The following is a 27,565-nucleotide window of genomic DNA, read 5'->3' as shown; positions in this document are numbered from 1 at the left end:
CCAGGAATATATTGAAATATATGGATTCCATTTTGGATAGTGACATGGTTCCTTCTTTATTTCTATTTTTTACACCTCTGTTATACTTCTCAAACTATATTCACCTGAAAAGCAAACACCATGGTAGGGGAAAACACTTAAGGTTGCTGTATTTAAGAAGCTAGTGGTTAGAAAGGAAAGATACTGAAGCACAGAGAGGATTCTGCTTATTTGCCTGGCTTATTGACACCTGCTGGATGTACGGCTTGGAACCAATACCACTTCTTTGGAGCTTCTTGAATCATCATTTGCTGAGGGTTTCAGAAATGCTTTAGGAGTAAGGGATACTGCTAAGCGTCTGTATTCTCACGGTTTCTTCGATAGTATCCATACCCATCCATTTTTCATGTCTATGCTGTATATATTTATACACACAAGCCTGTATGCCATTTTCCAGCTTTGATGTCCTCCAGTATTCTTTAGAGTGGCAGTTATTTATTAATATTTTAAGTGTGATTCGTCCATGGATGCCCCCAAACACTTTAAATGCCAGGGCATTTGTCCATTTTCTTTTGGATTTGGGTTGAAGTTTTATTTTCTGAAGTCCTGAGAATTATTAAGAACCCTTAGCACTGGAGGTTAAAGAACAATTTCCTGCTGTCTCTACAAGCAGGAAGGAAAAAAAAAAAAAGCTGGTCTTAATATGTTCTTATTTCATAAAGGCCACTGACTTTTTTCCACTACTTGTTTGAGAACCTATATCCCCATATGAGGGTCTTGGCTTTTGATTAAAAATTTACCTTATGTTTTTTGTTTATCCTTTGTCTTTAGTATGGCTTTCATCCAGAAGTAAAGTAACCCATTCCCTAGAAGCTGCTTCAAATCTGAGTTACTAAAACCTTGAAGTAGGACTGAACATTTGACTGGATCACATTACTGTGTTCCCTCTTGATGTGTCAATCTTTTTCAATTTTTTTTTTTTTTCTTTTTGCGGTACGCGGGCCTCTCACTGTTGTGGCCTCTCCCGTTGCGGAGCACAGGCTCTGGACGCACAGGCTCAGCGGCCACGACTCACGGGCCCAGCCGCTCCGCGGCATGTGGGATCTTCCCGGACCGGGGCATGAACCCGCGTCCCCTGCATCGGCAGGCGGACTCTCAACCACTGCGCCACCAGGGAATCCCAATCTTTTTCAATTTTGATACCAGTTTCCTTTGGTTATGAGAGGCCCAACCCTCCCTGTTATTTTACCACTCCTGGAAAGAAAGCAGAAGAAGCATCGTTGGACTTAAATTCTCATTGGACTGCTAAAGTTTTCAGATATGAGCTGTCCATCTTAAAGCGGCCCTTCCTTCTCTTCTCCTTCCCCTAATGCCTCGGCTGCTTTGTTGCCTTCTCTCAATGCCTATTGTAACGTTGAGATTCCTGAGTTCTCCTGGAGCTCAGAGATGGTAGAATAAGATGATACTCTGGTGGCAAGTAGGCAGCTACCTACTTACACATTTGCTAGGAAGAATGAGAAGGAAAGATGCACTTCAAGAATGCATTTTACCCAGGGGAATCATAATGATAAGCCATAGCAGGCAATAGATGACTTCAGGATGAACCATCCATCTTTGTAGAAGGCATTTCAATGTGGTGAGGACAGTAGCTAAGAGAGCAACTGAAATTTTGAAATAGTGAATAGTATGCATCTGGGCTTTATATTCCACGTTCTTATTTTATTATTTCCCCCCAAGATTAAAGCACAGGACACATATTTTATTTTATTTCAAAGAGTAGGCTTAGACCAAAAGAATTTCTTTTGAGTTGTGTGAGAAAACGAGCAGAGAAGACAAAGAGTGAAATGATAGCCCTTTACATCTCACTCAAACTGCACATTTCAGTAATGTCCTAAAGATTCATGAGGTTCTATTTGCCTATAATTGTGTTGAACTTATATCTGGATTGATGGCATGACTTCTCCAAAGTATAGATCAAGAAGATAAGCACTTCGACATAAATGAGAAATTGCCTATGTGGTGAAATGAGACACAATTTAGGTTTGGAAAGCTTGGTTTTGGACTTTGTCCCTGACACTTACTGCCTGTGTGTTCCTATGCAAGTCACTTAGCCTAAGTGACACTATAAAGTAGAGGTGAAATAGGGACAATGTCTCCCTGAAGTTTAAAGTATTTAAAACATGTTAAAATTGAAGATAAATTTTCATACCTTAGGATTTAAGATATGACATAGTTAAATGACAATAGTCATCATGAAGTTTGTCATGTCTATGGTTATAATGTCATAAAGAAACAAATTTGATCTTAATAAATCAAACTCAGTAAACTCTAATTTTCCAACTTCAACGAATCTGAGGCTGTGTTGCCTCTATTCTCCTACATGGTGACTTGCTATTGATATTTTAACAGAGTTTTGAACGATTGAAATGCTTTAGACAATTCTTCAGAGATATCTAGTCCATGACTAGCAATCAATACAGGTTGTTATCTTTAAGTTGTCTTTACTATGGCTGGAACAAAACACCTCCTGACCCCACCTCCCACCCCATGAAAACTGTTGCCCATTCAAAGCAGTCTCAATGTTTACACACATGTCACCTAAATGTACTTTTCTTAAAACTTCTCCAGACAGAAGTTGTTTCAATTAAGATGTAGAAATAGTAAATGTGCAGCTCTTGCCTATGGTGCGGAGAGCACAGTCATATAAGGATGAAAGTAAAGACCTTTTCTTGCTCTCCTGGATGAATTCCATTGCATCATGGAAAGGAAAAGGTAGAAGACAGCTGTCTCTTTGGATGGAGAAAACATCTGGTTAAGTGTAAAATACATGGATTGTGCAATAAAGAAATAATTATGTATAAACATATCAAAGAGTAAATTAAGAATTGCTGAATTTGCAGGGCAAAATTTAAAAGCTGCACCCTGGAGGACATGGATATCCCTTGACTTGGCCATAATTTTTATGGCATTTCTTCTATTTCTTGGTGATTTACTAGGGCAATCCCCTATTCCCCATATTTTTGGCTACCCCAAACTGCATATTTCACACATTCCAATTTACACCTCAATAAGATGTTGTAAGCCTTCACCTGGCCACCACATTCCTATGAATAATTCCCAAGGGTGCTCTTAAGAGCGTGCTTGTGTGTAACAAATGGCACGTGATTTCTATTAAACAATTTTAGGAGATTGTGGGCCAGTATGTGCATAAATTCTTCATCAATTCTTTCGCTATATGATTGTAGTGGCAGTTGCAAAAAGTGAAGACTTTTCCCCTGTCTCAGAAAATAAGAAAGGATAAAGCACAAGATTCCAGGACCAGGGAAAGAGAATGACTCAATTTCTTTTATGGTTGGCAGGTGATACAACTCTACTCCTGAAGATCTAGAATCTAACAGCTTCTATGACTTTATGCCTTAATTACTCAAATTATACAGCTTCTTAAAGGGGTGGCTTCTTAAGCTTCTATAAGTCTATTTTCATTTCCTACGGGCAGACTGTTTCTTTTACATTCTCTCAATGAAGCATATGTTTGTCATATTAGTTTGTCAGTCAGGCAGGGTCTCAGCAGGAAACAGATGAATATAACTCAAATTGAGTCTTTTGGTAAATGTTTACTAAAGGGGCTATTTACAGAGATATGGACAGAGTATAAGGAAGCAATACAGGATGGGGCAGTACTCAGGAGAGAGTAACGGGGCAACACACACACTTCCCCTGAAGGGGTAGTTACCAGCTGCGAGAGAGATATTAAGAGAGAGAACTCTCCGCAAAGGGGAGAAGTTCAACTAAAGTGGACACAGAAGAGAGAGATCCGGGGTAATATATGCCCTGAATTTACCCTCCTCACTCTTACCCTTCACCTCCTACAGGTGCTGCCCTTCAGCAGAAGCAACAAGAAGTCAGTGATAAGTGAGGCTCCTGATCCGCAGAGATCAGCCTCCCAGCCTCCGAGCCTCCCAGGGCAGGATGGAGGAGTGCAGAGAGTGGAGCTGAAGGAGCAAACTGAAGATATTCAGCACATTGTGTGAGTATGTTTTGATCTCCGTAGCCACTAGCAACATGGCTGGGAGTACTGGCAGTGTCTTGATTACTAGACTGAGGAGATCTCCATTATAAGCTCATTACACACCCGCCAGAACTTCAAAAGTTGATAGTTTGGCCTGGGTAAAAACCAAGCATTTGAACTAGAGCTCTTTAGTCTTTGTGCAGTGAATACTTTATGGCAGTGTGCTGACTGTTCTTAAAGGTTCTTCCCTCCCCAGACCCATTCTCAGCAAAGTTCTGCCCTGCTCTGTCTACCTCTACTGATTACATCTCAGGATTCCCTGACTTCTAGCTTCTGGTTGAGGTTTGGGAAGCTCTGGCTATGCATATAGGTTTTATTTGTTTGTATTTTTCCTATATACTAGTAGACCTTAAGAGGTTAGGGGTTGTGTTTCTCTTTTGTTTCTTTCACAAAACCCAGCAGAATAAGGCTATATATATATATATATATATATGTATTACAGTGAAAAAGTGCTAAATAATTGATTGGCTGGAGGTTCATAAATATGTCTGAGCTTGCATCCCAAAGAAAAGTCAATTATGAACAGTGCAGCAGGGAGAGATTTATTTTCCACTGTTATTCATTCGTTCAACAAATATTAATTGACACCCCACCCACTCTGTGCCATTTCCTGTACTAGGAATTGCAGGTGGAATGGAGAATGAGGCAGACAGAGCACTTGCCTTGAAGGCACTTAGAGAATGACATGGTGATGAAGCGTGGGCTTTGGAGCCCAGCAGATGTGGGCCCTGGTTCAAGGCCTGGTTTTGTGTGTTGCTAGCAAACTTATATAACTTTCTAAAACTCAATGTTCTCCTCTCTTAAAATAGAGATATTAATATTTGATGAATTTTTTGGTGAGAATTAAATGAAATAAGCCAATTAAATCACTTATGTGATTCTAGATACATAACAAGAGGTCAATAAATCTTAACTGCTATGATTATTATAGTGAACTGCATAGGGAGATTAAAGGGCATTAATGATGCCAGTAGTGTAGCACTGGCCTCAGAGGTGAGTGATTCCAAGGATTCAAGAAGCCATTTGGAAGAGGACTTATACCAAGATAAGGGACAAACCATAAAAGCTTTTTGGCCCAATAAGAAAACCTCAGTTCTCGGAGGGCAAAGCAATATTGAGTATGCTATGGTGTTTGTCACTAGGATTTGCCTGTCAGTCCAACCTTCTGGGCTCCATGTCTGAATCCTATGGTAAATGTGGATGGATGGGGGAGGAGGGTAGAGGAATATTTGCTATTTTTCTAATAGACTGAAACTCAAGGAGGGAGAGCGATATCCTTCCCAACTCTCACACTTTCCAGTTGGGACATTTTAGAGCCACACTGGAGCTCAGAAGGAGAAGGTAAGATGCTACAAATAGGAAAGACAGCTGAGTATCTGGTGAAAATTTTGGTCGAAGTGTCAGTCACCATTGCTTGGAGGAAGCAGTGGTCATGACCCAAGGAGCTCAGCTGAAGAGGAGAAAAAGTAAGAGAAGAGAGAATAAAATCCAGTCATTTGGTACACGTAGCAGACTGGCCCATATATGCAGAAAAGCTGTAGAGATGCATAGAAACATCCAAGGAGAAAGAAATTACCAGAAACTTGGAGTCAGGACCTCTCAGAGGTAAGAGAGACCCATTCAGTTTTCCTTTTGCTAAAAAAAAATACTAAAACATAATTTCAAAAGTTGTAAAATGCAAATAATAATTTTTAGAATATTAATAATAATGTAAAACTAATTCTGACATCCGTAAGTTAATTTTTATAAAAAAATAATATTTTAATAAAAAGTGATAATTCATAGATTACAATGATATTGGGGGCCAGTATTTGGATAGAGTTTTACAGTATCCTTTTCTTTCAGTCCTGTTAGTGTCCCTCCGGGATTATAGTAAATCTTCATTCAGGGGCAACAACAAAACCCAACTTGGAAGTCTTATGAGTACGAAATACACACTAAATGGTCCTCCTCCCATTCTCTCTCTTCTCCTTCCCCCATGCCAGAAAGGGGCCCTAATTGTGGTGCTGAGGTAGATGGTGGGAACAAGAGAAGCTGTGGACACAGGTGATTATTGATTTTCACCCATAGACCACATCAGCCTGTGCAGGTCACATCACACTTGTGGTAGCCTGCAATACAGTTGGTGTTTAATGTCTCTACTCTCTTGACTCCCACTTACTTCTCAGCCTAAAAGCCTTGTCTACTTTCCCTATCACTCTCCTGAAATTCCTTTTATTAATGTGATGAGTGACCCAATAATCAGCCAATGACATATAATACTTGACTATTTTAGTCAACATTTTGATGCTCTTCTTTTCTTTGGTTTCTTGGATGCTCTTTTCTACATTCATAACCACTGATATTTTCTATTTATTTTGTCCTACCTCTTCCTCTGCCCTCTCACTATGTCTTCATTCCCTAGAAGTCCATCCTAGGCTCTATATTGTTCCAAATCTCTGCTATTTCCCTAAAGAACATTATTTAAACCAATAATTTAATAATCTCCTTTATTATTTTTTAAAATTTCAGATTTATTGAAGTATAATTGACATATAAAATTATAAGATATTTAAAATGTACATCATGGTGATTTGATATTTGTATACATTGTGAAAGAATTCCCCCATCTAGTTAATTCACACATCCATCACCCATTTATTTATTTTTTTGGTGAGAACACTTAACTTCTATTCTCTCAGCAAATTTCAGTTGTACATTATAGTGTTATTAACTATAGTCACCATGTTTTACATTAAATTCTCAGAACTTATTTATCTCATAGCTAAAAGTTTGTGAGTTTGTACCCTTTTACCAACTTCTTCCTATTTCCCCCACCCCCTAGCTCCTGAAAACCACTTTTCCACTCTCTGTTTCTATGAGTTTTTCTTTTTTTAAATTTAGATTCCACATATAAGTGATACTATGTGTACTTGTCTTTCTCTGTTTGGCCTATTTCACTTAGCACAATGCCCCCAAAGTCCATCAATGCTGTTGCAAATGGCAGGATTTCCTTCTTTCTCATGGCTGAATAATACTCCACTGTGTGTGTGTGTGTGTGTGTGTGTGTGTGTGTGTGTGTGTGTGTATAAAGAATCACATCTTCTTGATCCATCCATCTGTTGATGGACACTTAGGTAGTTTCCAGATCTTGGCTATCTTGTGCGCTGTTGGTGAGAATGTAAATTGGTGCAGTTACTATGAAAAATAGTGTGGCGGTACCTCAAAAATTTAGAAAAATAACTATCATATGATCCAGCAATCCCACTTCTGGGTATATATCCAAAGGAAATAAAAACAGGATATCAGAGATATCTGAATTCCTATGTTCATGGCAGCATTATTTACAGTAGACAAGATATGGAAACAACCTAGGCGTCCATCAACAGATGAGCGGATATAACTTCTTTACATATGATTCACAATTCCACATTACATCTCCAAATCCAAATTTTTTCCTGAGCCCCATACTCACATATCCAACTATATTTGCCAACTGTTTTTTTTACTGAAGTATAGCATTCTCAACAAATATTGGCATAAAACCCACTGAATTCCTTGTATTTTCATTTTCCTCCACACACAAAGCCACTTTTGAAACTTTACTCTCACGCTCCACAGTAAATTGCAGTCATAGGAACTCTACTTCACAATACCTTTCAAGTATGACATTCTCCTGATTATTGTCTAACTTTTGAAAACTTGCACAGGCTTCTATTGGGCTCCCCCCAACACTCACCATACTGTCACTAGAATTAGCTTCTAATAAGTAAATAGGATCATGTAATTTTCTAGTTCCAAAAGCCACTCTTGACTACTGATTGCCAGTTGCCTGCAAAATTACATTCCGACTCCTTCCATGGGGATATAAGGACCTTGGCCTGCTGTTCCCTGTAGAATGCTTTTATTCATCTAAGGAAATGCCCAACTGTTCTCCAGTAGACAGACCAATTGCCATTTTTTTTTGTGAAAACTTCCTAAATTGCCTCAGAAATGACTGTTTTATGTCTTTTCTATTCTTCCACACATTTCTTTATAATATCACTTTAAAATTTCCGAGAGTGTAATTTCTTGGTTTTCATATTTGGATCACCTGTTTGAGCCAGCACAATGCCTGGTGCCCTGGAGGGGCTCAGGATGCAGTTGAGTTATGGATGGATGAATGAATGGAAAATAGTGAAATGTAGAGATTGGTAGTAATTTGCTGCTCCTCTGCCAGTTTTATGGAGTGATGGGATTGGTATATGACACCCAATAGCTTTGGTTTCCCCTGACAGAAAATGTGGGGGAAAAAGATTTATAAGGAAACAGCACTCTCCTTTGCAGGGGCAAGAGATGGAGAAAGCAATGATATTTATCAGGGAGGCAGCCTGGTGTAGTAAATTTATGTGCCAGGAGAGAAGTGTGCCCAATCAGGCAGTCAGCGATGGTTTAGTCAATAACCCCAGAACTTGGGGTCAATTTCCACTGAGATCCTCAATTCCCACTGCGTTCCTTTGACCAGTGGACTGCTGTTCATCTTCGTTATATTTCTGATTTACTTAAAATGTTAAAAACTATTAATTTAGTAATCACTTTACTATGCCTTCTATTTATAATAACAAACTAAGGCAGTTGACCTGAACTATAAATTGTCATCTCTGTGATTTTTCTGGTTTGTTTTCCAAAGACAATATGCTATTAAAAAGAAAGGCATTCCTGTGTACACACAGGCATTGTAAGGTAACACGGTTTTTGTGGATGGATGACAAATGATTGTAAACAAAGACAGTTCCCTCCACTAACCTTGACCCATGAAGGCCAAGAAATGTATTGTTCATTTAAATAAAATTCATTTTGCTGTCATATTAGTTATGCTTGAAAGTTTTATATCCAGCAGAGATTTTCAGGGACATGCTGTCCCTGGAACAGTGAACATGCTAATGCAGACAGATATTAGAACTGTAGAACAAACTTTAACCAGCATGGAAAATTAGTGCCAAGAGCAGAGAGGAGGGAGGATGGGAGAAAGAACGGAAAAGAGAAAGAGAGGAGAAAGAAAGTGAGGAAGCGTAAGAGGGAGGGGAAGGGAAAGACAGAGGACTGTCTTTCTCTGCACTGTTGACTTATATTGATTCTTTAAAAATAGTTTTAGGAAGTCAACCTTTATGGCAGATTGCATTATTTTCTATTTTTGCCAGATATCCATTTCTGTTCCATAAGAAGATTATACATCTACACCCTGTCAAGACCCTTTGAAAGGTCTGAGATCTACCCTGCTTACAAACTAAAATTTAGCCTGTCACAGTTTCATGGATGCTGGCAGAAGACACAAGATTCCTAGGTCAGAGACAGGGGACTTAATTACTCCCAGCAATTTTGCTTCCTACTGCCTCCAATTTCCACAGAGGCAACAAAGAGGGGGTCCAAGATCAATGGTACCCACCCGGTGGGTTCATATCCCAGATGAGGAACCCTAAGCTTAGTGAGCCCTCAGTTTTATAAAGGACCGTTAGCAAATCTGCCCAATTTTTGTGCTGGAGGGAGACACCTGACTGCCCTGGAAAATAAACAAATCTGCTCTCTACCCAGAAAGGAGATACTCTAAAACTGTTTATTGTATAATTGTCCTTGCAAAGATAGTCCTTTCCTCTATAAGGGTTTTTACAATTGTTTTTTTCCAGAGCTTTAAAGCTTTAAAATTGTAAAACTTGGTGCAAGCAATAAAGTTTTAATGCACACTAATTAAAGATAAGAGTAATGTATGTCATGTGATGCCTTTCAGTTTACCAAATACTTTCCTATGCATTATTGTGCTCAATCATGTATAAGGTCAATAATAATGAAGCTGAATTTATTCCAGATTTGTAATTAATGACACATGTTGGTAGGAAGTGGGTCTACAATGGTCTACAATTATTATGACTGTATATATAGGGGTGCAGCTGGCAATGGAGGTTGTGGGAGTTATAACAAATTGTATGCGTGTGTGTGTGTTCCTCACCAGGTCATTGTAAAACAAATGTTATGAATCATCCCCCTACATGCACTGTTGACTTTCTGTCTCTGTTCTTAATCAGCATTATTAAAACTGCATCACAGCAGGATAAGGTTGTGGGTGTAACTTAGAATTAAGAATAGAGGTGCTAGATTTAAAACATAAATATAAAACATCAGAAATAGAAACTAAGATTAAAAAATACTAAAAACCTATCTCCGTGATTAACTTCCAGAGAAAACTGCAAGCTGAAGACATTTCATAGAGATGTCACTAGGCAGCTCATAGTTATCCTTGAGATTTTCCTTTCCCTTTGTCTGCAATAGAATCAAAATAAATGATGAATCAAAAATGCATAGACTATTAGTGTTGGAATGACCCTATAGACTCCTTCAGCCCAGTGAATCGCAAACATTAGTGCATGCCACTGGAATCAATTGAGAATCATTGGAATCAACAAAAACACAGAAGCCTAGGACCTTACTACCCAAGGATCTGAATTCTCAGATCCAGTCATTCTGATCAGACAAGTTCAGAGACCACTGTTTTAATTAATTTTATAGATAAAAACAATCTTCCCTTATAAAATCTCCAGTCGTCATTTGTTACTATCCATTTCCGTTAGTCCTACCCTCATCTTAACTTTTGTTACCCCAGTATCAAAACAGTGACAGATGTTATTGGACAAATACTTGTTAAATTAATGATAGTTTATCTTTTACTTTGGGATTATTTTCAATACTTATAATTATTCCACCTCTAGCCAATCTATGGTATGCTGTTGATTAATATTTATTTAAAAAATGAAAAAAAAAACATAAGGAAGGAAGGCATTATTTATCTATTTGACAGATGAGAAAACTGAGGCAAGGAGATGTGCCCTGCATTTTTCTTTTTGTTTTTTTTAACTGAGCATAATGAAAGAGCTATTACTTGAGTTAAGAAATAGTGTGTTCATGAAGACATAATTCATAAGCCCTTTGTATAATGTAGACATGTCACAACTATTATGCATCAAAAAATATGTTAAAACAGAAGGAAAATGGAAGATAGAGGAAATGGGAGGTTGTGTATTGTAGTGGTTAAGTAGGCAGAGATTAGAGCTAGACTCCTGGGTTCAAATCACACCTCTACCATGTCTGACCTTTAGTTGTATGATCTCAGTATGTTTATTAATCTCTCTAAACCGTACTTCTCTTCTCCATAAAATGATAATATTTTATTTCAGGGTTATTATCAGGATTAAATGAAGGTGACGTGTAAAAACTTAATGGATCATCTGGCAAATAGTAAACATTTAATAAATTTTACTTATTATTAATCTTTTCATCATCATCATCACTGTCACAAATATGGGAATATTTCAGATCAAGTTTTGCTAAGCTCAGGGTCAAAGAAGGACACTGTGTTTATTAATAGGACTGTGAGCTCTTATATGGGGTTATAATTTTAACCGAAAATTAGGAAAACGGGTATTATCTGGGTATATATAGAAAAGAATAGGGGAACAAGTTCAAGCTGCCTTGAACAAATGGTTTCCTTTCTGCTGAGGTACGTTCTAATACACGTACACTTGATTCTCTTGTCCAGGAGTATCTTAAAAATATCATGAACCATTTGGCAGTAGTTGTTCATAAATCCATACATTTGAATATCTGTCCAGTTTTAAACATATATAAATGTGGTCATTTCTGTACACAGACTCTGAGATTCTTTGAATTGGAAATCAGGATACATCTCTTTTGCATATGAATATAATTGCATGAGTGCGTTATAGAATTTAAGAAAATGTTATATTCATAAGCTCTTAGTAGATTAGCCTTCTGGCAACTTGAATTGTTTCTTTTGCCCTTCCCTGTCATTGTGAGCCATTCTATTGACATAAATACACAAATTAAGAGACATCAGTAGAATTGTAAACTGGTTTACTGAGGCTGTAAATCGGCATTGACAGTGTCCATAAAACTTCATTGTCATTAGAGGGATCTCGCCATGTATCTAGTGCATTACATGGCTGCCCAGGTAAAGTCTCTGCAGCTGTGTGGTCAGACACTGTCAGAAAGATTCATGACTCCGCAAAAGAAATCTCTCTGTCTTGTCACACGATTATACACCTCAGCTATCCTCTATAGAGGCTATTGTAAAGGGCACCAACATATGTTAGCCAATTGTCTGAATAGTAGCTTAAATTTGGAAAGCACGTTCCTTCAGAACTGTGTAAGTATTCCATCTAAATGTAGCAATAACAATAGTAAATATTTATCAGTAAGGCTTACTATGTGCTGGGGACTATAGAAGATTCTTTACAGGAATTATTTCATTTAGTCTTTATGGCAATGTATGAGGTAGATAGTGATAATATTCCCATTTTACAGATAAGGTTATTAAAACACAAGGAGGGTAAGCCATTTGCCCAACATCATTCGCCTAATAAAAGACAGTCAGAATTTGAACTCAAGCCATTTGTCCTGAAGCCCTAGTTCTTAAATATTAACTCTGTACAGTATTTTCATTCATATTAACTGTGTACAATTGATAAGACATCAGTAGTTTTTGATATTGCTTCTTCATTTCACTTAGGAAGAAAGGTTGGTCAAACAGTTTCTTATAATATTATGTTTGTCAGGCTAGGCTAAGTTGTGCTATAGTAAAAAACAAATCTCCAAATCTCAGTGGCTTATGGGGAAAGTGGTTTATTTCTCATTTACATTATAGGTCAGGTGTTTTCCTCAAATTATGACTCAGAGTCTGGGCTACTTCTGTCCTACAACACTACCATGCAGAAAATCTTTGCTACCAGAGAGGGATAGCATGAAGGACACACACCAACTTTTAACTGCCTTTCTTGCTCATATTCCCATTAATGAAATTTCAGAACTATGGTATCAATCTAACTCCAAGAAGCCTGGAAAATATAGCTGTCCTGTGTGAAGAGAAAGAGGAGACCCTGTGGTAAATACATTGTTTCTCTATAAGTATCAGATCACAGCTCTTTCTTATTCCTTTAGTTCATTTTCTTCAAGCTCGCCCCATTGCACAGAAGAAAACCATAGATGTGAGATTTCTGGAAGTACTGTTTAAGGAAATTTTGAAACCAATACATTTATTGAATTATGCTGAGACCGTAAATAGATATGCCAATTTGCACACATAAATAATAGAATGCCAAGCATTCTCAATAACATCATTTATATTAAAACTTATGTGTATATATTAGATATAAAGATGGGAAATCATGCATCAATAATTAATTACAGTCTTGGTTAGGAAAGGAGTGGGTTCGTTTTAATTAAAGTTGACTCCTGAACAACACAGGTTTGAACTATAGCGGTCCACTTGTATGTGGATTAAAAAAAAAAGTGCAGTCATAATATACAATCCTGGTTGCTTGAATCCGTGGATGCAGAGCTGCAGATGTGGAGGGCTGACTACAAAGCTATACTTGAATTTTCCACCACGCAGAGGGTTGGAGCCCCTAACCCCCATGTTTGTCAGTGGTCAACTGTACTAGTTTCTCCTTAGTTACCTATATGTGTGTACGGGAATGTGTGTATATGTGTGTGGCCTCATCTCACTAGTGCAGTTAATTGAGGCTGGCAAGTGTACTTTATTTTCATTTATCTGAAACAGCTTCTCTTTTATTAAGGTAGCTGCTGTTATTAGAGCATGGAGGGAAAGAAGATAAGCTGTTTTTGAAGAAACCTTTTCTTTAATCATGGCTCCTCCCCACCTGTACTCTAAAAGAGGTAGAATTTACCATTCATTCTCTTCTTTGTGTCTCCAGTGTATCCTGTTCATTCTTCTATCAGAGCACTGCATAGTTTCTGAAGAAATGATGGATACATTGAAGCACACAAGAAGAGCGGTATATTTAAGTACAGTGTAAGTGTATATGTATTTAAGTATGGATGACTGTGCTTGACTCATGGATTTAGGAGTCATCAATTTATCTGTGTTGGTTGAAATTATGTGTGTGAGTGAACCCAAGCAAGAGAAGCATATGCATGGCATATAACAAGTTCAGGATGAAGTGAGGACTGGTCTAGATTTTCTCTGGAAATGAAGCAGCTGAAATGAAGAAGTAGAGCTATATAAAAACGACAATTTGAAGGAAGAATAACTTATGAATGTAACACAGAATGACAAAAGCAAAGACAGCTGTTTAAATAAAACAAAATCTATATCTGTATTGAGGAAAAGCAATCTTAGAAATTAGTAAGATTGTTTTTCCTCCATAGTTATACTGAACTATTGAGAAAGATTTTATGAATTCTATTCTCTTTGAGAATCTGTCTTCCCTTGAAAAAAAAGTAACAATTTAAAGAGTCTTTCCTTGCTTGAAATTCATCTTGTTGCTTTTCATTATAACTTTTCTTCTCCCATGTTGCACCAGAAATGTAGACACTTGAATGTATCGCCTCTGACTAGTAGAGCTAGTTTTTCAATTTACATAAATAAATAACCTGCCAAAACTAATTACTTGTCTTCAAAATCTAAATACATTATTTCTCCTCTTTTGCCAGTCTGTCTTGTTTTAATTATTTTCACATCAGTTGTCATTTTAGAAGCTGGTTTAGACTAAAAAGGGATAATCAGATGTGTCTTACTGTTTTAATTTGGCTAATTAAGACTGCTGCTTTTGTCTGGGTGTCTGGAGGCATACATTTACAGCTTGTTCCTAGTTTGGGGTGTTGGGAGGAAGTGCAATCAAGAAAAACATTAAAATAGTCGTATATATTTATTTATATTTACATATTATTAAGTGATCATTATTGCTCCTTTCCTTGCTTCCCAAACCTTGGTCTCCAATGCCCTAAGGACATTACAGGCAAGCCAAGGAAAGCTGGTCGAATCTTTCTGTTCTAATAGTTCATTATTCCAGAATAAAGAATGCCTCAAATATTGCACGTGAGATTTCTAAATCCTCTTTATGGTTTGAATCAAGAAAATTGTGAACGCAGCATGTGACTGCTCTTGGAAAGCAGATGGTTAGCTGACTAACCACACAATTCACTGGATGTAATTGCCTGGTTATGAGAAAAATTATACAGCAACACCTGGAAAGTGCAGAGGAAGAAGAAACAGGTGGAAAAGGAGTTTTCTTTGTATCAACAATCTAGTTATTGCATCCGAGGTGCTTACATTTGTATTCTTCAGAGTAGTGCCTACTTGGATTTATATAGCACACTATCTTCCAAATTGATTGTGGGTTTTGTTTTTTCATACTTTTGTCTCATTTATCTTTACTACATGGTTGTATAAAAGGAATTGACCATCTTAGAATTCTTATTACCACTGAGGCTACTAAAATAGAGTGAATTCATTACTGACCCCAAATAATGCAGTTAATTAGATCTTGTGTCCTATCTGCAAAACTAAGGTATTCCTTGAAGTTTTTAATGATCTAAGGTAGATGTTCTGCTTGCAATGGTGGATATATAAATATATATATATATGTGTGTGTGTATATATATATGTATATGGAGAGAGAGAGAGAGAAAGAGAGAGAGATTTTTTTCTATTTAAGTGCAATGAAGATTAAACCCAGTGCAGGGTACATATTATTTTTGAATAAAAAGAAGTTTAGGAAGAGGAAGTTATATTTAGATTGATTTCCTGAATTAACACAAGTCAAGTCTACTGTTTAGGTGAGATGTCTTTAATTATAAGAGTAGTTGCTACAGAAGTGTACCATAATGATCAGTTTACATGTCCACCTGACATTCAGTTTATGAGAGTATTTTAAGTAATTTAGTATTTTTTGTCATAGGTGCTTTATTTCTTGATTTTATATTTGTAAAACATCTTCCTTCTGTTTTTGCAAGTACCTGATGGGGACATTCTTTACATTAGGCAGTTCTTGAATCTAGTTGGCAATGTTGGTGCTTAGGAACAAATTAAAGTGACTCTTTGGTAGCACATCAAACAAATAATAATAAGAATAGTGTTTATTGAGTGGCTACCACATGACAGGCCTTATTCTTGGTGCTTCATAGGTATTTTCTCACTTAAACCTCAGATAAATCTGTAAAGCGATATCATTATTATTATTAATATTATACTTTTATACATGAGCTACCTGATACTCAGAGGAGTTACATGACTTGACAACACTGACACATTTAGTAAATCATGCAGCAGAATCTGAACTCACAGTCTGAAGCTGGAGGCACAGACCTCTGTCATTCTGCCTTCCATGTGCCCAGGATCCCAAGATGGAACCCATGTTCATCACATTCAGCTCACCCAGTAAGGAATTAGAAGAGCCAAATGCAATGCTTTCTTGAAAAGCTATATACTCAGTGAAATTCCTCTATCTAGCCTTTCTTTCTAAATACCATCAAAAGAACCTTTGGCCCTTTTTTTTATCCTTCATAATTAAAAAGAAAAAGTCTTGTAGGTCAAAGAATATAAAAAGGAAGAAAAGAAAATGGTAGACAGAATTAAATAGTTCATTTTCATTGTTTTAATGTTTCAAACTTTTAAATTTTATCTTCTTTAATTGACAGCATCTTGAATTATTGGCACTTCTGAGCACTTTATAAATTATATATAAAAATTTAGAAAGGTTTTCAGTCATTTTCATACACACAGACCAAGTGTAATAAATTTTAGATAAGTGTATTCCCCTTCATCTCTTTGTAGTCTATGGCTTCAAGATGCACAGTGTTGGTTGGACTGTGAATCCTAGTGTTTAAGAATTTTTTTTAAGGTAAAATCTTGAGTCGCATACAGGTATAAAATGAACACAGTTAAAGATTTTATTTAACTCTTTTAATGAGGGAATCAGACAGATGTTCAAAACAGTCAAAGATGTACAAATTTATATGAAATAAAGCAATGGTGAAATAAATTTACAAACAGAAGAAAACTGCTTGTCTTCTTTCCACAAGTGGAAAAGGGACTTCAATTTAACTTCCCCCAGAGGGAATTTATTTGCATTTCTATAGACAAGATTATTCTGCATTGTTACTCCTTGTCTACAATTTATAGAGTTGTAAAACAGCTCAAAGGCAATGAAAAGCTACAATCAGATAACCAAGAATGGTGTGCTCTAAACAATTCATAGTTTTCTTAACACTGGATGAACTTGTATTTAGACACCTGAGGCTGTCCACATGCAAATGGTAGAGATGAGATTACTGGTACTCAAAATAATCCAACAGAGACTTCTGCCAAAGCAATCTCTCAAAGGAGTACTTCTGCAGGAGAACAAAAAGCAGATACAAAGAGATTGCTGGAAAGTAAAGGAGTTTTCATATAGAGAATTTAAGATGAGTATAAAAACTGCAAGAGAAAGACGGCCAAATGCTATTTGCATGATAAATATCAGCAAGGCCTACCTGATACCTGATTGCAACCATGGCGTCTGAGGATGTCCATTCAAGAGCAAAGAAAATTGGTCATGATCAGAAACTTTATCTTTGAAATTTTTTGGTATACTGTTACTTGTTGGAAGATCATTAGGTAGAAAGGTCATTAGAGAATGTCTGGCAAATAGGAGAAACAAGGGGGTCATTTATGAGGCAGAATGTAGAGTCATGCTTCGCTGCTGATGACTTTCCTTTGAAATGTGACATCAGTAGATGACATCCTAGCAGTACCTGCAACACAATGTTAGGAAATACAAACAGTGGCTTCTGTGCTATCTTTTCTGAATATGTCACATGAGGCAGAAGCATGGCAAAGCTTGATATTTTTGTACTTGTCTATCGGCAGCTTTGAAGGAAAGATTCACTTTTAAAGAGGGTCAGGATGAGGATGGCTCTGACAATCCCACACGGATCAAATTTGATTCTTTGGACCTGTCACTCCTCACACAGTATTGTTCAGGCTCTCACTCATAGACACAGAATCAGTTTTCTAGAGAAGTGAGGCAGAATTCTGGGCTGATGGCTCCTCTTATTTAGAAGAGAATGAATATCTTCTTTTAAGGATATAAATGTAAAAGTAAGATATAGACAAATACAATTAACACACGCTATATTGCTAAAAAAAGATATTTATTAGTAATTCTACTTAAAGCAACTGCTAATAAATATATTGGTTAAAAGGCCTGCTGAACAGTCAGATCATCTTAAGCTCATTCTAAGAAGCAATATGTATTTTCTATTTAATTTGAGGTGTACAGGACCAAGTAATTTTTTAGTGCGAAAGCATGGCAAATTGGCTTTATTTATGAGATATTACTTTCTGATTACACTGATGTGATAAACAGTAGCAAAGAAATCTTTCAGTTTCAAGGTCCATAACAAGTCTCTTTTTTACACAGTTTGGGCAGAAGAGGGATGACTTTTGACCATATTATTCCACCCCATTCCTCCTCTGGTGTTACCTTCAGGGTGGCCTCTGGAAATTGAATTCATCTGTATTAGTGTGCTTCCAGAATATTCTCTCCTTCTCTGGGGACAGAGGCAAAAGGAAAAAATCTGTCCACACGCACTTAAAGATGTAAATATTTTAGTAGTTCTCTATTTGCAAACTTCACCTTAGTTAAAAAGTGGAAGCTTTTACACCATTTTATTTCTCTGAACAGTTTTCAGTGAAAACAGCATTATTTTTTAATTACTTCCATTTTCAGATTGCTTCTTTCCTCCACTGGCTCCCACTTTAGAGTCTCCCTTAGCGTATAAATGTCTCATAGATGAACCTCATCCACTCCACTCTGCTCTACCCTCTGCATCTGTCCTACCACAGTCAGAGAGTGGGGTAAACGGAGGAAGGTATGCAGGAGTGGAAAATTCCAGACTTGGCCAGTTAGAGATATGGCAAGGCCGAGCTGGCTAAATTGGGCAGTCTCCCATACAAGCTGGTTGCAGTATATCTTGTCTTGGATTTTTGTATTAAATGTTTGTGTTTTACCTTTCACTAGCTATGCAAGTCACCTTTGAGTTACATCTGAAATCAGTTTTGCTTACTTCTGCTTTTTTTTTTTTAATGGATTTTACTGTACTTGTCACATTTGAAAACGTATTGTTATTGTTCAGAGCTTTTAGACTATGAGCAAAAAAGGACTGCAAAATGAAGTCGTAGCTGTTCTGGAGGTATTCAATCTTTGGGATTTCATACTGGCTTTTAGAAATCTGGCTATTGACTAGCCTTCCTGGATAAAATATTCACTGAAACTCACTTACAAAACACAACTCTCACAATATAAGCATAGCTATTGAGGTTTGAGAATATTTCTTAAGGTTTCATAAAATCTCTAGTAATGTCAAATATTCTTCAAGGTTCTTATTATCCTGATTTGTGCAATAATGAATTCTATAGATAAAAATATCAGTCTTGGTAAGTGTTAATAGTCACAAGTATTGCCTTTACAATTTAAGTTTTTTGGACTTCAAAGACATTTTAACCTCTTTTCATACAATCAACTTTAGATACAATGGCATTTTTGTAAATGGAAACCTTCTTGAGGTATTTAAGAAAATATGAATGTAAAAATCATGGAATATGGAACTATATATCTTATATACCTCCCTCCTATGAATGCATGTAGCAAGGAAATACCACTTGGATTCAGGAAGACATGGGTAAGAATTCTTCTTGGCTTTATAACTTCTATTGATTAAAGTTGCTTGAACTTTAATTGAATTTTCTATAAGACTTCATTTTTTAAAATGTTTCCTTCTGCCTGAAATAAGTATTGTGTATTTTTCCATGTTCTTGAGGTTGTGAGAGGTAAACCGATAGCACATTTTAGCTCAATACCCAGGATAGAGTAAATAATAAAAGACACTGGTCAGTCTGGGCCATATGAAGATATGGAAGTGGGGTGGCAGTGGCTGGATGTAGGGGTGGCCTCAAGTCCTCCTGGGGTGCAGTGTAAAGCTTTCCATGTTTCTAATTTTAATAAAGTTTGCCTTAGTATTATTATGAGAAAGAATTTTTCAGAAACGTTTCAAGATGACATTACTATGTATGGTTGTCATCGTTTTTAGGTTTTGAATTTTATTCTACTTCTTACCTAGATATTACATTAGAATATCTACCGTAAAAAGATCCAATGGGTGCATTAATGCCAAAACGTACGGAATCCATTTGGTACTTGAAGACCAACTGACTGAAAATGTAAAGATTCTAAATAACATCCAGGTTTTTCAAGTAATCCTGATGATATAAAGAGGTGAGCTGGAAAGAGTTGTCTGAACTGAAGCTCAAAATTTATCCAAGTTAAAAAACAAACAAACAAACATTTTTTAATGGATGGGGATGTTTGGTTTAAGAATGGGTAAGGGCCTGAAGAGAGAGATGTTTTCTCATCTTGAAGATCTGTGCAGACACGGTTGCTCTCCAGTAGCCACTCCCCCTTCATCTTTGCTAACAGAATCTCAGTTTTGAATGAGCTGGAAATGGGCCCAGGTGCAGTCACTAGATGACGCTTGATCTTTCCCACTTTCCCAGGGGATGCTTCTAGAGATGGATGTGTGACACTGTTGTGATAAGTGAGACCTAATTCATTATCGGCTAAAGGGGTTACGACAGGGGTCCCCAATCCCCAGGCCATGGACTGGTACCAGGCTGCGGCCTGTTAGGAACCGGGACACACAGCAGGAGGTGAGCGGTGGGTGAGTGAGTTACGCTTCATCTCCTGCTCCCCTGTCACTGGCGTTACTGCCTGAACACCCCACCTCCGGTCCCCCAGTCTGTGGAAGAATTGTCTTGCACAAAACCGGTTCCTGGTGCCAAAAAGGTTGGGAACCACTGGGTTACGAGGAAGGCTTTTACTTTCCTGATAGAAGGGTTAGAGATGGCAAGCATCACCATTTTCCCCTTTCTCCCTGAACAGTGATGTGACTTTTTGGAGCTGAGGCAGCAATTTTTCAGCCTTCCCTTACAAGCACAAGGCTGAGAGCAAGCCTGTGGAGGATAAAGGAGTATAGAGAAATCGTCTTAGCCCTACAGGACATCACAGGGCTCCTGAAACAACACCAGCAACTGCCTGCTCAGGGGCAGGTGGTATATGAGGACAAGAAAACCCATTTTTTTTAAAGCCTTTGTTAGTTGAGTTTCCTGTTATGTGTACATATGAGTAATCCTATATTATACAGACTCTAATGCCCTTCTGATTTTTAAATCAAAATAAAATAAATCCCATAAAGTTTCTTTTTTTTTTTTTGCAGTACACGGGCCTCTCACTGTTGTGGCCTCTCCCGTTGGGAGCACAGGCTCCGGACGCGCAGGCTCAGTGGCCATGGCTCACAGGCCCAGCCACTCCGTGGCATGTGGGATCTTCCCGGACCGGGGCACGAACCTGTGTCCCCTGCATCGGCAGGCGGACTCTCAACCACTGTGCCACCAGGGAAGCCCCTAAAGATATTTTATAATTTGATAAAAATTCACAAAGTATATTTATACCCAGAAACTCATTTTTGGTCCTAACAATAGACCTCAGAAATAAGTTAGCCTGTCAATTTTTAAAATAGGAAATGTAAAATTAGTGATATTTAGGGAATTTCTCAAAATTCCAAAGCTAATAATGGCAGAGGTGGGCTGAAGCTGTTGGAGTGGGTCATGGAGAGGACATGACTGCCAGTTGACCTGAGAAGTAGACCCAGGCGGTCAAAGGCTCCACACCCCCTCCCCTGTCCTCGGAATGTGCGCTCTGCCCAGTGTTCCCACAGTGGGAGATACTTTCAAGGATGCATCCTTGAGAGAGCACTGTATTGTTGAGACCATCTGGATTGGATATGTGACTAAACCCTGTTAAGGCCTCTATATAAACTTTTAAGATTCTGGTGAGTGTGTATGGAGATCTACTCCTCTTAGGGCCATCTATGACAAGCCTCGTATGTAAGTTCCTTTAATTATTAAACCTGCCACCTACCAATCTGGAGTGGTCTGCCACTTTCTTCAGTTTCTCCTTGCCCTCTGTGTATGGGGGGCCAGTTTTGAATTTCACCTGGGGAACTCCCCAGTTTGCAAACTAACAGAAATCTGAATTTTCTTATGCCAAGACCAGTGCCCTTTCTTTAATGCTTTACTGAGTGCCATAATATACTCTTACCATTACTGGGATGTCATGGTAACATAGAGAAAACAGTTTTACATCTAACTCTCTCCTGTTTTTTTATTCATACATTTATATTTTTACTTATATATGTGGGGCATGAAAGGCTCTCTCCAGCTTTCTGAATGCCTTTCTATTTAATATATTAAAAGAAAATAGGATTCTATTTTGTTAGCTTATAAGTAATGTTCTTAGGAATATTTCTGTCCTGCCCATTATGTTTAAGGAACATAAGGAAAAAAAATAGAGTGCAGCTGAGCAATCCAAAAAAATTAAGAATTTTGTGGCTTCTTTCCTTCAAAAGATATGCACCAAAGTAAGCAGCACAGGCTCCATGACCAAAATAACATATTTATAGAAGATCATGAAAATGGCCTATTTATCAAGGACAAAGGTTTGAGGAAATATATCCCATGAACTCTGGAGTTATTCAGAGCAAACCCATTTAAAATTGGAAAAACTTAAATCTGAAGGAGAATGTTAAATCAATTCTGATACATTAAAATGTAATGACATATTGATGGCCATTTGCTATGTGCAAAGCAGTGTGAGAGGGTACGGTACTGATTAAGGTAGAAATGGTAATTATAGAGTTTACAGTTGATGAATTTTGTGTTATTAGGTCTATGAGCTCTGGCATCATAGAGTTCTGTCTTTTTCAGTGCATACATATTTTGGGTTATTATCATTTGTTATCCCTTTTATCATTTTAAATGTTCTTCATCCATTATTCTGTACCTTGAAGTCTACTTTGTTTAATATTAACATAGCCACTCCAGCTTTCTTATGCTTGCTGTTTTCATGGGGTATCTTTTTCCATTCTTTTATTTTCAAATTATTTGGCTTTTTATATTTAAAGTGCTTTTCATGTAGAGAGCATACAGCTGGATCTTGATTTTTACCAATATATAATTGTAACAATTTATGACTTTTAATTGACATGTTATTTTACTTATATAGAATGTAATTACTGATAATTTAATTTAAATATAGTATTTTGCTATTTGTTCTCAATTTTTTCTTTTATGCTTTGACCAACTGTTGCTTCTTTCCAGACTTTGTTGGAGTTGTTTGGCATTTTTTAGTAGCCCATATTATTTGTCTATGGGGTTCTACACCACCTATTATTTTATTAATGATGGCTCTAGGGCAGAGCTTTTCATTCAGGGATGATTTTGCCCCCACAGGGGACATTTGTCAATGTCTGAAGACATTTTTGGTTGTTGTAAATTAGCGGGGTGGGGGGCTGCTATTGGCATCTAGTTGGTAGAGGCCAGGGATAATGCCAAGAAGCCAACAATGCATTGGAGAGACCCCCAAAACAAAGAAGTATCCCACTCAAAATGTCAATTCTGTCAAAGCTGAGAAACCCTGCTAACAATACACATTCTAAAATTATTAAAGTCAGTTTAGAGTCAATATTGTACTACTTTACACTTCAAACTTCATACCTGGCCCTTTACATTTCCTATATAATATGTCTTTTTATCTGACTGCTTTTAAATGTGCTCTTTATCTTTAGTTTTTGGCAGTTTGATGGCCTTGGTTTGAGGCTATATTATTCATATCATCAATGTACTTGTTTTCTAAAACAATATAAAAAGGCTTGATAATCAGGCTAGGTCCTCTCTGTTATGGTTTTGTCAATTTCCCTTTGTATTTTTAACAGTTTAGTTGTGCTTCTTTCTGTTTTCTTTCATGCTGTAAATAAAGGTTTATACAGATTTTTTTTCTGCATCAAACTTTTTACAGTGGAATGTTCTTTCTTTGTGTCCTTTAAATGATTTTATTTTGAATCTACCTTGATATTAGTATTATAATTTTAAAATTATACTTTTTTGTTTGCATTTAAATTACATAGGTTTACACCTTTATTTTTAACAATCTTTCCGATGACTTTCATTTCTGATCTTTTTCTCTCCATTCTTGATGATTTTTTTTAAGCCTTTTCCCTAAATACAGTCTGCACTGTATTTGGATGAAAGTTTTAACATATGATTAACACTGTTTCCTTCTTTTAATATTGATAAAGAATATATATACATCTGATAATTTGTTTCAAGTTTGGTGGTGGAAACTTGCTTTTATCCTTCTACTTCTTGAAATGTGTATTGTTAGAATTTAAAAACTTGAAGGGATCCTAAAAAAGATAATCTCATGTAGTATCTATATCATGGGGGTTATTTTTGAATTAAATAAGTTAATACTATCGTCCAACCTTAATAGTAGATACTTCTTACTAATAACAGTTCCTTCTTCCCTTCCACCTATTCCTCCTCTCCTTCCTCATTATTATCATTAATAAATTATGGTTTCCAAATACTTTTTCTTTGTAAAATCACATCTCCAAAGAGACTTCCGATGGTCCTAATATCCCCCAATGGCAGTGATTCTAAAAGGGGAGTGTTGCCACATTAAGAATGATACTAGAATCTGATGGTGAAGATTCTGATATATGTCCCTTAGAAGTGCACTGTCTTCTCTAGCTGACAATCTGCTTCAATTTTGTCTTGTCTTTTGAGAACATTAAGCATTTGACAAATGAATTATCTTCTTCAGCTCTCAGAGATGGTTAAATTGTGGCATAAAATATCCAGATCTCTAGTGTTGCTTCTCTCATAAGGTGGAACCAACATCATACAGCATAAATGATTTTGGAGCCAGGAGGAAAAGAATAATATTCTTGTCCAAATTTCTCACCTTACAGATGACTGGACCAAAACCCACAGTGGCTAGTGGACTTGTCTTACCTGATAAACTCACTCATGATGAAGTGTAGAGAAATATTAGTTATTTTTTCCCCAGAAGTTTATCAAAAAGAATGTACTTAACAGGTAACTAGTTGCTTATAGACATGCTCAGGACAATTTTTTAGAAAAATATAAATTGCAAACCATTGAATCAATAAGAAGTTTAAAACCCAAGAAGACCAATTTTTGCACTCCCTCAAAAAAGTTAAATTGTAGATAAGCTATTTCTATTTTATGCAAACTGTTCCAGAGGAAATAAAAAATGTAAAACTACTCACATACTTTTATAATAGTAGCATAATTCTGTGTCTCAGTTTGAATACTCTAGAAGTAAGAGCCTAAGCCAAAACTTACGTGCTCGTGCTCTATTGAGAATATAATACCAGGGAAACAAAGGATAAAGGGAGAAGTGGGAAGGAGATAAAGCAAATTCAAGGTGGCGTGCTACTAGGCGTGCCCCGCCTCAGTACAATCCGAAAACAATACTGCTGTTTGCTGGATTGCACTGGATGTTCTTAGACTGGCTGACTGAAGCTACTGTGTCTGGGAGCTGTCCTTCATGGGGAGGAAGGGCAGCTCTTAGGCCTTCCCAGTCTTTCCCAGCTCCTATCTCTCATTAGTTAAAATCCTCTCTATTGAGCCTTTAAGTCCTCCATACTTGTGGTTTTTCTGGCAGTTACTGTGGTTCTTAGAGCTTCTGTGAATGTGGCCAGGTCAGATCTGAGTGCTAGAGCCGCTGCAACTTCTACGAAGGTGGAGGTGATGAAGCCATGTCAAAACACAATATTTGCTCCTGGAGGAAAGGAGGCAACTGATCCTGTTAGGAGGTGAGACAACTGCCATGGAAGCCAGGGCCTTATGACCTTGGATCATTTTGACCTCTTCCTGGGTCCTTATGCAGCTTTTATGGTCATAGTGCCACAGGACTAGCAGCTCAAGTGCTATTCTTACAAAGGAATATTGATGCAAAAATGTTTTATGAAGTATAAGCAGAATGACTCTAATAGTAGAGTAAAATTATATCACGATTAGGTAGTATGGAAGTTTTTTAAATGTCTGCATGTTCTTTGATACTTCTTCCAATGAGGAGTTGGGCTTTGTGTCTCCTTCCTGGAATTAAAGTGTAGAGAGGTGGGAGGAGCTTGTGACTGTTTTGATAAAAACTGTATATGGCAAAAGTAAAGCTGTATTACTTTCAGGGCTAAGTCATAAAAACGCAAGAAGCTCCTACTTCTCTTGGGATGTTTTCTCTGCGGGAAGCCAGTTGCTATGTAAGAAATCCCAAAAACTCTGAAGCTATCGTGACGGAGAGAACACATGTGGGTACACAATTAATAGCCCCAATTCAGTTCAGCCTTACTGTCGTCGCCCTAGACTTGGAGTGAAACATTTTTGGAACCTCCTGACTAGCCTATCTGCCAGCTGAGTACAGCTCAGCTGATGCCACAAGGAGCACAGGAATTGCCCAACCAAGTCCTGCCCAGACTTTCAGCCTACAGAATTGGTGAGTATAATAACATGCGTGTTGTTTTTTTGCCACTATGTTTGGCATTGTTTGCTGTTCAGCAGTCGTAACTGGAATAGGTGGGTTTATCTCAGGAAAAAAAGATTGGTATAATGGTAACAAATTAAATGAGAAAGTCTATATCATTAATTGACGGATGCTGAGAAAATATTTGATGAAATACAATATGCAATACTAATTTCAAATAAAACAGCAAGCAGGGTAAATATGGAAGGGAGTATCTTTAAAATGTGACAGAATGAATAAAATAATTGTAACAAATATCAATATTTCATATTTATGATATACTAAGATTTCTCCTTACTATGGTATGAATGTTAGTGTCCCCCCAAAATGCATGTGTTGAAAATTAATGCCCTAGAAGATAAATTTAGAATACGGAGCCTTTGGGAGGTGATTAAGTCCTGAGGATGGAGTCCTCATTAGTGCTCTTTTAAAAGAGGCCCCAGAGAGCTAGTTCTACCCTTCTACCATGGAAGGATACAGTGAGAAGTCTAAGACCCAAAGAGGGCCCTCATCCAACTGTGCTGGCACCCTGATCTCGGACTTCCAGCCTCCAGAACTGTGAGAAATAAATATCTGTTGTTTATAAGCCACCCAGTCTATGGTATCAGCCTGAGAAGAAAGAAACTGTCTGTTAATAATAATTTTAAAGAAATACTAATAAGTAGAAAAAATCAGTAGAATAGCGAGCCATTTTCAGAAAACAAAAGGCAAACTGTCAATCAACATTTAAAAGATGTTAAACCTCATTACTAGTTATGTAATTACAAATTAAAACTCCAATGATATAGCAATGTTTTACCCATCATTTTTGAAAATTTTAAATTATGGATGATAATCAGTGCTCATAAGAACTTGGGTGGACAGGTACACTTATTCTCATCTGGCAGAAATGTAAACAGCTACTGTTATTTCAGAAAATGATTTGAGAAACATTTTTTTAAGGAGAAGAAAATGCACACAGCCTTTGAAGTAACAGCTCTACTTCCAGCAATTTTCCCTGCAAGGAAAAAAATAGTGTGTGTGTGTGTGTGTGTGTGTGTGTGTGTGTGTGTACATTCATAGCAAGCACTTTTTGTATAATGACAAAATACTAGAAAAATCTAAATAATGTTTGTCAAGAGAGAAATAGCTAAATGATTTATGGTAATGCAGAATACTATACAAAGGCTTAAGATAGAAAGACAGAGAGATGAAAAGGTATTTAATACATCGTCAAATAAAATGAAAGTAGAACAATATGCATAAGTCCATCCAAAATCATCCTAATTAT

This window comes from Leucopleurus acutus (genome assembly GCF_964270905.1).
Source record: "Leucopleurus acutus genome assembly, chromosome: 1".
In the NCBI taxonomy this organism is placed as follows: Eukaryota; Metazoa; Chordata; class Mammalia; order Artiodactyla; family Delphinidae; genus Leucopleurus; species Leucopleurus acutus.
The sequence above is the reverse complement of the archived record's forward strand: the minus strand, read 5'-3'. Positions refer to the sequence as shown.